The sequence below is a fragment of the Sinocyclocheilus rhinocerous genome, unplaced genomic scaffold, assembly GCF_001515625.1.
Source record: "Sinocyclocheilus rhinocerous isolate Xijiao unplaced genomic scaffold, SAMN03320098_v1.1 scaffold324, whole genome shotgun sequence".
In the NCBI taxonomy this organism is placed as follows: Eukaryota; Metazoa; Chordata; class Actinopteri; order Cypriniformes; family Cyprinidae; genus Sinocyclocheilus; species Sinocyclocheilus rhinocerous.
In genome coordinates, this window is record NW_015644072.1 from 680,774 (window position 1) to 694,040 (window position 13,267).

A 13,267-nucleotide genomic window follows, 5' to 3' on the forward strand; every position below is an offset into this window, starting at 1 on the left:
AGTTTTGTGGACACTAGTGCTGGATTAACAATATCGATTTCTCATTTTTAATCGAAACTGATATGGATTCTTAAATCTCAAGATCAATCTTTTAGTCTGTGATGTTTTCGGCTGATGTGTGAACTTCACTATATTTTTTGTAGCACCTGCCATCCAATAATCGCAATAAGCTTTGTGCTTTGTTACTTTTAAAATGAAACAAAGTCTCAGCCTTCAAATTCTGTCAATTTTATCACAAACTACAAACAATAAATGTGGTTTTGACGCTCTTTAATGTGGTTTGACAGATCACTGTAACAGCCTCAGTTCAAGCGACACATGAACCGATCATCTCTTCCACTTTACTACTAGTTATAGCAAGAAATAAACATGAATGAATATCAAAAGGTGTTGAAAGAAACAGAACAACTTACTGAAATGTATTATGTCATGTAATCGCTCAATCAAACAGCTTGTAAACAACATATAGCATATAACATCACATTTACCTCAGGAAAGCCATTCATTCTCTATATACTTGGTATATATTTTTTTAATATTTAAAACTTAACCTGTTGTCTTAATGCATGTTTGAATAAATCTTTTAAATGTTTATATTTCAATAACAAATCTGAGTAGAAACATAATCCTCATTTAAAAGTTGACAAAAAGCTGTACGTGCAATTTAAATGTTTGTACAACTCAGTGTTGTTTATTAAATATATAGGATAATTCATTGATTATTAAATAACATGTATTTTCGTTTTCAGCCCAGAATTGTTAGTTAGGTGCATCAAAATGTCTTCTGAAGCCACACAACAGCTTTGCATGAGAAAATAATTGAAGTAGTCTTTATTCTCTGCATACTCTGAAATCCATCAATGAGTTAATGATAGAAGTAAAGATGAGATTGTTATTTTAGTCAAACCTTTTAAATGGATCTTTGATTCAGTTCAATCAATTGAACAATTTACTCCTAAATCAAACTGGTTCAATATGGACCCTTTTCACAAAACTGTGATGATTCGTTTCAACGTCATCAGAATCATAAATTCTCCAAAATTTGTTGCATTTTAATTTTTTTTAAATGTATGTACATTTCTAACACTATACTCTAATGCGAGGGTGTTTCTAAAACGGCGTCTATGGGAGTGACGGTAAATTTGACATTGTTCTCTCTACTGACTGCCGTTATCGGTCTCTATTTTTTTCCTTTTTTCAAAGTCATGAAAACACTATCATGGAGTTTTTCTTTTGCTATTTGAGCAAATGGGAATACAAAAAAATATATGTGTGGTAGTGTCCCATTCACTGCTTTAGAAGTTTACCCAACTATGATGACTTCTGCTGCTGAGAAACACGGAAATGTGAAAAAAGTCCATTTACCTCATCACTAAAACTTTAATACATGAAAAATGGCACACACAGTGAACATTTTTGAGTGATGCTGCAAAAGTGAATCATTGAATCAGAATTATGAATTAATAGAATGACAGACTGAAAACAGTTTGAACTGATTCATGAAAATCAAACAAACTTACCACCTCTAACGCAGTTTTTGCAACTGAAGTGTAATTCAGAAATACCGTCTTCACACTTTTATTCACAAGACATGACACAAGAAACACACAGCCTATGAATGATCATTTTCTGACAAAAGCAGTGTGATCTTGTCCAATAAGGAAATTATCACTTTCCTTCTCACATTTGTATTTCATTATTTGTCATCAGTCATGACCACACCTTAGCCGATTCACTGCATTTGTAAACCTTTCATCTACAATCATCATGACACGGTGTCTACACTTCGCTGCCTATATTAGGAGATGTCACGTTATGATGCCCGCAGTGCTGGCTGGATGCTAAATTTGACACTTGCCTGAATTATCATTTACTCTATTTCCAGTTCATAGTTTTATAAAAGATATTATGTTAAACCTGTTTAGTCAAATGGTCTTTACTATGAGAATGTCCTTCGCACTTTTGACCATTGTTTCTCAAGACATCTGAAATCAATCTATGTTTTTTCTTGTGCCTGTGGCTGTAAAGCAGCATATAAAACTTTTCAACACTGAGAACATTGTGTTGCAGACAATTACATTCTTAGTGTCATGCAAGATCCTATTCCCCTGCAGAAAACCATCCCTCTTCATCAATGTCCGATAAAAAGTTACTGTGATATCTTGTTCTGAATGTTGACACAGGAGAAACAATAAGGATTTTCTGGCCCATCACATAAGCATGTTTGAGCTTTCAGAACCAGTAAGGTTTGTTTTTATATATTGTGTGTTATGTGTATTTATGAATTTTTAAAGTTACATTTATTTTTTTTTGAATGAACTTATAATGAAGGGTCTGAAATCTTTCATTAAAAATATATTTTTTATTTTTTAGAAATATTAACAAAATTCTACAACAATTCTTAATTCATAATTAAAGAATCATAATTCTGCAACAGCGCAAACGACTGCATGAAAGAGAACAGACTGGCTGTATTGCACTTTTATTTGAGCAGAATAACTCAGAGACCACTAAACTACAACTTACATGTTTGCCAGTGTTTTCAGTTCATAAGCACTTTTTTCATAATGCAGAGAGAGTTTAAACCACTGGACAGAAAATGTATCGATTTCAGAAAAAAAGCGTTGATTGGGGGATTTAAACTCTTAACATCTGGCAACCGCAACCATGAAAACTTGTGAAGGCTTGTTACCAATACAAGATAATGCAATGCAAATACCAAAGTAAGTATGTAAGTAACCTGGATAGTTTTCCCCAAAATTAAAACTGTCATTTACTCACCCTCAAACTATTTCAAACCTGAATGAGTTTCTTTTTTTATAGTGAACACAAAAGAAGATATTTGAAAGGATGATATCTTGCATGACACCAGGAGTTTATGGGTTAAACCAGAGATGGATGGGGGCGCTGACGATTGTGAATTCTGAGCAAACACTGTGGAGATAAAGGCAGCAGTAAGGGTCTAATTCCACACTGATAACGAGCGACAAGCTGGCCTACATCCAGATTCATCATAAGGATCTGATACACATGCATTTACACCATACATTCAATATAATATCTATTACTTACTCCTGGCTGACGGGAAACTGATATGTCATAGTGAACATGCACAAAGAATAACGACTACTTTTTCTTTTTCTTTTAGGCATGTGACAGAGTAAAAAGTGCAAATTGATAAAGACAAACAAGTTGAAAAGGTTGACACTTTAATATCTCCAATAGCTGTAGTGCATGACTGCACAGACTAACAGCCTGTTTTATATGTGCACATGCAAAGTAATGGAAATGAAACCGAGAGATTCTGGTCTGGTGACATTTTTTTACTCCAGCATTGAGATCTCAGGATTATTATCAATGTCAGATCTGTTTTTGGAGAAGCTACTTTGAAGCTTCTCATTATTAGTCAAAATAGTTTCAATTTACGTTCTAAACACATTTGATAAAGTAATCTTTAATCAAAATGTAAAACCTCTTAAGTTGTGCCACTGAAATGAAATTCCTTGTCGACTGATTTCACTTAACCAATAGTCAAATACCTATCTACCATTTTAATAAACTGAGTTTGGTTACATTCTCGAATGCCCACTTTTCACAATACTATCCATTCCTGGTAAGTACCTTTGCACATTTTTCTCTTTACACCACATAGAAATGTCACATTACGAACATAAAACAGGTTGCTAAGCATTTAATACCACTGGATAACACCAAATCTAGGTTTAACACGAATATGCAATCAATCTAGTTTATAAGAAACATCCAATGTGATACACAGAAACCAAACTACATTTGGTAAGTTCACATCACCAGTGTGCCAACATTTGAATATTCCTCATGGGGACTGAGAGCTAGACACCTGTTAATCACACAAATTAAACTGTTATGACAGATCGGTCATCATGCTACAATATATTCCAAGGAAAAGCAGACTCAAATCTCTGTGCTTTCTAAATGTCTACAGTGGAATCTTTAAGGGGATGTGTGTCTTAAAGGGGAATTTTTGTGCATCATAGATTGTTAAATGATTCCCACGGTGTCAGGCTCAATACTCAAGTATCTACAGGACCTGAATGAGCATTTACAAAATCAATAAAACTAGCTGAAAATAATTTCTAAATGTTTTCTGATTATTTACTAATTACAGTTTATTCTGATAATTCTCACTTTGAAAATGACACATTAGCTCAGCTGACTGTTAGTTCAGCTGAGCTGAGATTTTGAGAACAAAGGATTATGAACAATTTGTGCAGTGGTTAATCAATGGGGTTTAAATGCTTGATAATGCAAACAAAAACTGCAGGATGACCCATATAATGGAAAAATATGACATACTAGGCTATCACAGTTTTATTATAAAAATGTGCACATCGATACTGTAAAAAGTGAACATCTTTACACAATATATATTTGCAAACTCAATTCAATAAAAACAAAACAGAAATTGACTGTTTTTAGACTTGTCAAATGGGAGACATATTCTATCTTTATTTTATTAATAAACAAATTATTATTTAAGATGAGACTCTACAGGCAGTCAGGCATCCCTCAGTCATTTTTGAGATTTTGGACTATTTGGCTTTTCATCAAGTGTTGTTTCAAACTAGTGGAAAGAAAGCATCCAAAATCCATCTTTAAGTATTGCTTTGATTGCCCCTTCTCTATTTTGCGTTTGTAGATTTCAATTACATTACAATTCCGAAGGCCCTTTTCTCAAAATGTGATTTTTCTTCTGCACCAAGCCAGAAATCTCCACTTCAGCAGCACTTACAAACATATTCCGGTTACACTTTACTTGAAGGGGTGTGCATAAGACTGACATGACACCTTCATAATCATGACATGACACCTACATAATCATGACATGACATGTCATGAATATGAAGGTTTTTATGCATGTTTATGACAACTGTCATTAAGTGTCATTCGCTCAGTTATGTAATTTTTAATGCAAAGATGACATTGTCTGAGATGTCTGTTATGGGCTATGGTTAGGGGTAGGGTTAGGTTAGGGTTAGGTCAAATAATGTCATATTTGCATTAAAAATGACATAACTGAGCGAATGACACTTAATGGCATTAAAAATGACATAACTGCGCGAATGACACTTAATGACAGTTGTCATAAACATGCATAAAACCTCCTTCATATTCATGACATGTGTCATGTCATGATTATGAAGGTGTCATGTCAGTCTTATGCACACCCCTTCAAGTAACGTGTTACCCATATTCCTATCTATATTCTGAAGGTTTTCACAGAGGGGTTTGTCCATATATAATTCACCTGATTTTATACATAATTTTATTCCTAAAAAAAAAAAATGGTAAAAAATATTTTTTGTCTGGCTGTTTACAGTATTTCCAGATTTATTAAAAAAAAAAAAAGAGAGAGAGAGAGAGAGAGATAAATCCAAAAATCATTGTGTAAGAACCTTCAAATCTATGTCAACAAAATTAAACAAATTTTGAACCCGGCTTAATCCTGTCAGGATCATGGACCCGTTTTGTTATGTTTTCCCCGTTTCTTTTCCTGTGTTCCCTTATTTGGTCATGTTCCTGTCCTCGTTTAGTTAATTAGTCATTCTGTGCACCTGTGTTTGGTAATTGTCCTGTGTTTATAAGTTATTGTCTGTTAATTTTTCCTCTGTCGGTCTACTTGTTGTGAATGTCATACTTGTGCTCTGTCTCCCTATTGGATCATTAAAAGACTCTTGTTCTGTAAAATCTCCACTTCTCCTCGTGCTCCAGCGTATTGTGTCAGAAGACCCGAGCGAATACAGTTACCTCCGTGTGTCTACCCTCTGTTTTTGTTTCCGTTTTTTCTCTCAGTGTTTTTGTTACCGTTGTGTTTCCCCCGACCGGAATTCCTCTTCCTCCTACTGGAGCAGGGGGACAGATCTCTCGAGGACCATACGAGACTGTTCCGGTTGTTAGCTAGCACCACCAGCTACCCGGACGCGTCGTACGAAGATGGTCCTCGAGAGGATTTCGCCGCCTTCGTGGAGTGGACTCTGGCGAGAAACGGATCGCCATCCACCACCTGCCCCATGGATGATCTTGCCAGATCCACTCCAGACCCAGTGCCCAGCCCACCATCTCCCCGCGGTGCGGAGCATCAGTCCGAGCCCACCGATGACGGAGAGCCTCACCGCCGCGATCAACGAGCCAGCGCAATGCCGAGCGACTGAGTGGAGGATCGCCCTGGATGTGGAGCCCCACCCGTCAGACCAGGTGCGAGAGCCGGCGACAGTGCCCACCGCGAGGGAGTAAACTGTGGACGGTGAGAGCGCTGAGTGGCGCTCCGCCCACTGCACCGCGGCTGAGGGTGAGCTAATTATACATCTGGGACTGCTGGACTTAGAAGGGGACCTGACAGACTGGGAAACAGATCTGGAGGTCGACTTGCTCCCTCTCCTCTCTCCTATATCCCCGCTGGTCCCGTCCAGCCCTGAGAGGGCTCCCATTTCCCAGTCCAGCCAGGAGTGTGCTCTGATCCCCGAGAGCAGCCCTGAGAGCCCGGAGGCTCACGAATACCCACCCAACCGCCCGCTCCTGCCTCCTCCACCGCTGTCGTCTGGCAGCCCCTCTGCTCGCCCTTAGCCCACCATCAATACGGTGCGAGCGCCGCGAGTCTGCCATCCTCACCGTGGCTGGAGCATCCCACAACTCCGCCTCCAGCCTCCGAAGCCCGGACTCCGCCTTGGCCCGTAGACCTAGCGGCTCCACCTTGGCTCCTAGCTCCCTCACCTCCACTGTAACCCGTCGATCCACCAGCTCCACCAGGCTCCCTCGTCCCTCCGGCTCCGCCTTGGTTGGGCGTCGACCCACCATCGCCTCAGGACTGCACCTCGTCTCTCCCTCCCACCAGCTCCATTGAACTCCTTCCTCCCGCCAGCTCCACCTTGGTCCTCAGTCGCTCCGCCGCGGATCTCTGTATCTCCGTCTTCTCCTCAGTCGCCAGAGCCCTCGGCTCCACCGTGGCCCCCCGGATCCTCGGCATCCCCCTGGCTCGTTGGCTCTCTGCACCCGTGCCCCCCCTCCCCTCTGTTGTTCTACGGCGCGAGGACGCGCCTTCCGGGAGGGGGGTGATATGTCAGGATCATGGACCCGTTTTGTTATGTTTTGCCCGTTTCTGTTCCTGTGGTCCCTTATTTGGTCATGTTCCTGTCCTCGTTTACTTAATTAGTCATTCTGTGCACCTGTGTTTGGTAATTGTCCTGTGTTTATAAGTTCTTGTCTGTGCATTTCTCCTCTGTCGGGTCTACTTGTTGTGAACGTCATCCTTGTGCTCGGTGTCTCCATATTGGATCATTAAAAGACTCTCGTTCTGTAAAATCTCCACGTCTCCTCGTGCTCCAGCGTATTGTGACAATCCAGTGCTCAGATTTCTCTTCTGGAAATTTATGCAAAATAGTGCATATTTAAAATAAAATTTTCAGGGAGAAAAAATATCAATTGGGGAAGTATGGTGATATTTATTAGTTAATTTATTCACCCTATTTACCTGGGGTGTCTTGCCTTAAACCCCTATAAGCTACTTATCTAAACCCAAAACTGTTCTGAATTTTTATAAAAAATAATAATGGGGTTTTATAAAGGGATAGATGTAATTAAAGATCACTTTTTTGGCAGGTGCTTGAGGTGAACAGCAGTGCACCACAGAAACGTTTTAATAAGTGGCTTTTGGCAAAGGCGCAGTTTGAACCCAAGCCAAGCCACTCAACTGAATTCACACAACCTCCTCCCAACATTTAGAATGCTATTCTGAAGCAATAAACTCTGCCTTTTTATAGGCACATCTAATGTGTTAAAGGCAGTGTGCATCTGTGAATGCAGCACACAAAATCCAGTTTTAAATAGTGGATTTATAACACACAAAGTATGTGACATGTATAACTTCAACAATTTTTTTTTAACTCACAGTTTGTATAGCATTTTTGTTTCAATGGTGCTTTGCTAGTGTTGTCAAAAGTGTTGTGGTGGTGGTTCGTGCGCTACAAGTGTATTAATAATTGCGAATAACATGCCTTACTCCTGGGCTTGAATCTCAAGTGCCTCTGATGTCTCTTGAATCTGTATTTGCAATGTTTCAGAGAGTGAGCCAGTCGTGTAACCTCATTACTATCTCTTAAGCGGTTCCCATGACGATGGCGTGTGTAAGAGCTGTGGGCAAATCTGAGGGCGAAAGCATGGGCCTCCACATACATGACACTTCCTTCCTCAGAACAGAACGAGAACAGAAGTGCACATATGATTTCACGTGTTTGGCCCTGACCTCCCGTATTCTTGAGGATATTGTGCCATTGAGAAGACTTGACAAACAACAGATAGAACAAATAGAGAAGGCAAACAATTTACTATACATACACAAAGTTTCTTCCTTAAAATTAGAAGATGTAAGGCACAAAGCATTGGTACTTCTAACAAAAAGTGAGAGTAAATATAATATCCATGGTTAACATACCTCAAATTTACAGCTTCAAAGGAGCCGATATGATGGAAGAAACCAGATTTCATGGTAGTAAACACAAACAACCAAAAACGTGCTTCAAGAGCCAGTGGAAGTCTGGAAGACATGCGGCAAACGCATAAGACTTGTGCATTCTGCTTATGCAGAAAACACATTTGGCACTCTTTTGAGCATTTCCTCAGTGAGGCAACACTAACGCTATTGAACCAGCAGAATTTTTATTCTGGGATCAACGATCATTCAGGATTAAACAGCCTGGTTCACTATTGACTACAGTCTCTCTAACCTTTAGGGCAAATATTAAAATAGCAAGCCATGTAAAGAAAGCAAAAATCTGAATCAATCGTGTTTCCACAGATCTTTTTTTGAGTCAACATTTAAAAGAGGATCAAAGCTTGGAGACCTCAAATGGCCCCTATTTAAGAGGCGTTTCATGCCAGCTCTCACAAATATTGTCAAGATGTAGCTACTTGATAATCTATAGAAGAAGCTAAAGCATAAATCAGTAACAATCAGTCGTAAAAATACAACAAACTGCATTGTTGGAATTAAAAAGACAGTATTTAAAGAAATCAATAATATGCTTCTTTCATGTCACATGACTAGTAGTACAATATGTGCCAAGTCTACTGATTGGCCAATGATTGGCTGTTTTATTGCTATTAACTGTTAACACAAATGATCGTTCCATCATTTCAAAATCTACCAACACATTCTCAGAAAACAAGGCACAAAAGCTGTTACTTGGGCGGTACCTTTTCAAAAGGAACTACACGTAGGTACTAATATGCAACCGTTGAAACCTTTTAAAAAGGTATAACCACAGTGACAGTGAGCTTTTAAAGCTTTTTTTTTTAGAGTGCAGGTAAGTGCAATTATTTAAAATACATGTTGAGTAAATTTAGTAAATTTTTTCCCTTTTTTTAAAAAAGTGGTTGACCACAGCACTTTTCATTTTTTCTCCAAGGCTGTTTTCACCCTTACAGAACACAGACAGCCATGAAACACTTAGTAAACATGTTCTGAGGTATGACATGCTAAATTTTTCAGTCAGTTCAGTCAGTGAGTTCACGCTGAACTGATAGCTTCATTGATTATAAATTGAGTGCTCTTTGCTTGGTTTCTGTATAAACCCATTCATAATTTGAATAAAAGTTTTATTTTATATGCAGCCAAGTACACAATGCAAAGTTTCGGGAGTGACAACCGTATTAAAATGTGGACTGAATCTGCGATGTTTGATAAAGTAATAACCACAGCAATGGACGGGACAAAAACAATCTGATGTGTCAAAATAGATCCGTGATTAAATCTTGTGCAATGCAATTTTTACATAATTGAACAATATTTGAAGGTTACATGGTAATATTTAATTTACTTATAAGTATTAATAGCGATAATAACTAATTTTATTTCTTTAATATTTTTATTATAAAATAGTAAAATTTTTTAAAAATTAAACGTTTTTGATACGGCATTGAAATTGGTAATGAGAACCGTGGAACTGTATTGGTATTGGTACCGTGACAACAGTAGTTTGTACAGCATTTTTGTTTAAATGGTGCTTTCTGTTTCACTTGAGTAAAGTGTTGCCCAAGAACTCTGAGCTAAAATGGCCACACCGAGACGCGCATATAGATTAATCTAAAAACAGAGCAGTTCCCTCCTTGAGCTGCGACACTAGATATCTGATCCCACTCAACACTACCTAGTAACACGCAAAGCTGAAACCAGTTTGGCCAGCTCAGAGCCGGGTTTGCCAACCTATAAACTTGTGAAAAAGATGACGGCTGATACGGCTGATACGGCTGCTTCATTCTGATCACGACAGGTGTGACAGGATGCAGGGCCTCATTCCAGCTCATATCTCACCTTATCAGTTTAAACCCCACATCGACTTATTTCACATACAAACAACCCCAGGACTCACTCAATATCACATATGCAGCTCTACAACACCCCTGAAATATATAGAATGCAACTGCAAAGATTTATGGTACTTACACATTAATTGTAACATTAAAGAAACACGTCATAAGGAATAAGAATTAAAACACAATTGAGGATTGTATCATGTCATTTTCCCACCTCTCATGCACCAAACAAGCATTAAAGTTCCTCTTCTGCTGCTGTCCCTTCTGTTTGTTTTACTGACAACTTTATAAAATCTCTCTTTTACATTATCTCTAGTCTATTTTAAATAGCACCCAACAGCAGACAAACAAGCCACCGTATTTGTTATTCCAAAGGAAAATATGAAAAAAAAATCAGAGTAAGAGATTAAAACACTCTCCATACCATAATAAAAAGTTGTCCAATTTGTCCAAAGTTTGGAATGGAATGCAATGCAACAAACAACTGACTTTAACATGCACTTTCTCTTCTGTTCTGCTTTTGAGCACCCAAATTATGGCAAAGTCTAACACACAATTCTCATTTATCGTTCTATGGAGTCAGCAAGACATTTAAGGAACTCTTGTCTTGCCCAAGATTCATTATAGACATTGATATAAATGCAAACATTGTGCATAAATGAATTCATTTTTGCGTTTGATTACGGAGTTCTCCAATAAAATATATTTCCTCTAAGGGTACAATGCACTAAAAATGGAAAAGTTTTTCCTTTGTGTTTTTGAAAAGTTTTGCCTACAGATGACAATGTTGTCAAAACAATCCTTTCTCACTTGGACCCGCAAAAATGACTACAAAAAAGCTGTATTATGCATGCCAGGCCAGTAGTTGGCGATGTCACTTTGTAAAGCAACACTATGCGTTTACGCCTGTAGACTGAACATGTAATAGGTATGTGCAGGACGTCACCATTCTCACAAATTTGCGTTTTGGTAGGTTACATGGAGACGATAACAGTATAATTTTCAAAAACTTGCACTTTGAAACGCGGCTTTGAAAGTGTATAAACGAACGGCCAAATTGCATAAATTTTTTTCTGTTTTAGTTGAAAATGGTGTCGTGTAAATGCTCCCTACATGCCTATATATCCCAAGATTAAGTGTGAGTAGATACTGAATTAAATATCTTTTCCAGCTGTTGCGTGTAGTGTTTCAGTACAGTATGTGATGAAGCTATCATATATTTATCATTTATACAAGGCACCAGCTGAAAATAATATCACACAACAATTATACCACTGTGTGTTTTAATATTTCCTTTTTTCCATTCATTGTTATTGCATAATTATTCAGCTTTAAAGACACTTCATTCTGAAGTGAGCAAATTGTAATATTTTAAATGTAACAGTTAGACATAACCTAAAATAAGGACGAATATCTGCACACATTTAGAATGCAAACTACTTCACATAAATAGAATGGCATTAATTATATTATATTATAATATTATTGACTAAGAATTTAATTTTATTTAGTTATTATTGTGTCAGTAGATAAGTATTATGTCCTGCATATTAGTTACCGGACACTTACACAGACAATTTGCCTTAAAAAGGCCAATTTAATGCAATCGATCAATAAACAAACAAACAAACAACTTCCACAGCCACAAGATCACAGATAATCAACCTAGATAAAAAAAAAAAATAATTAAAAAATAATTAAAACATTTATCTCATCAAAACTACATCCAAGTTGAAATCGGAAATAAATAAATAAACCTGGGGATTTACACTTATTTGCATATATACATCGCGTGGCTGATGGCAGTTACTGTATATGTGTTTGTATCAAGTGTTTATTCTGATGGCTGTAAAATACACTGACACCAACACTAACACATCATCATATGATCAGCTTTAAACAACCAAAGACAGAAATGAAAACTCATTAAACCTTCCGAGGTAATATATTTCCCATACAGTCAACACAAACAGGAAAATGTGAATGTAGGCTGAGAGGAAAAAAACACACTTCACTTACCAGTTTAACTTCCGTTTAATTTTTTTTTTTATTGGGAAGCGGAAGAAACATTCCTGATTTGCCTGTAAAAACAACCCGCTCGCGACGCTCTCTTAGGCAATGTTTAATCACAGTCGCGAACGTACGACAGCCTATAGAAACAGTATGGCTGGTGCTCTCTCTGAAGCACCTCTCTCTTCCTCATTTGATTTCGATATAGAGGTTAATTTGGCTGTAACATCGTATGTGCGTCTAATCTGAGGCGGTGCCCGCGGTCGGGGGAGTCAAACCATTGGTTGACAAACAGCAATCAGATGCAAATTCCAAACCTCTGAATCAATGGGGCTGCCTTCCCCCACTCTATAGGCAACATCTACAAATAACTCAACGCTAATAAGTGGAGGAAGGTCCCACACTAAATGACCTTTGCATTAAAGACTTGTGTTTGGGTCTGGTGATATATTTGAGTTGATGACTGAAACCCATTATGAAAAGCCGCCCATTTAGACCCTCGTTCCGTGTCTGTATATGGACATATACGCTATATGATGGTATCTATACATTTGGCGACGTTCCCTGCCAGGGGCCCTTCCCTTTTATCACAGGCACCACTAATGTCTAGCTGCTGCTGGAGTTCTCATGCAAACACATAGAGCTGTATATCTTCGATTATCATTAATAAACAACCTGGTTTGTTTGCCAATAACAACAAAAAAACAAACAAATATTAATAACAATTTACTAATTTAGGTTGAGATTAAAAGCATATGAAAGTCAGTACATTTTAACAGCTTTAAATATGTAAAATACATTTATAAAATATTATAAAATTAAATGTTTATTATATGTAATAGCCAACCTAAAATGCACAAAAGATAAAATATGCATCATTCACATGTACATTTTAAGAGATAGATTATGG

The 13,267-nt window shown here is 37.8% G+C and overlaps 1 protein-coding gene across 1 annotated transcript in view; it reads right to left on the reverse strand.

Annotated features, from left to right (window-relative positions):
- The window catches only part of arid3a (AT-rich interactive domain 3A), a 43,874-nt gene extending 31,334 nt beyond the window's left edge, over positions 1–12,540 (reverse strand). Inside the window, exon 1 of the mRNA XM_016575568.1 lies at positions 12,367–12,540. The gene's annotated coding sequence lies outside the window, so the exon portion shown is untranslated. The remainder of the gene's footprint in view (positions 1–12,366) is intronic.
- Between the last annotated feature and the right edge of the window lie 727 nt (positions 12,541–13,267).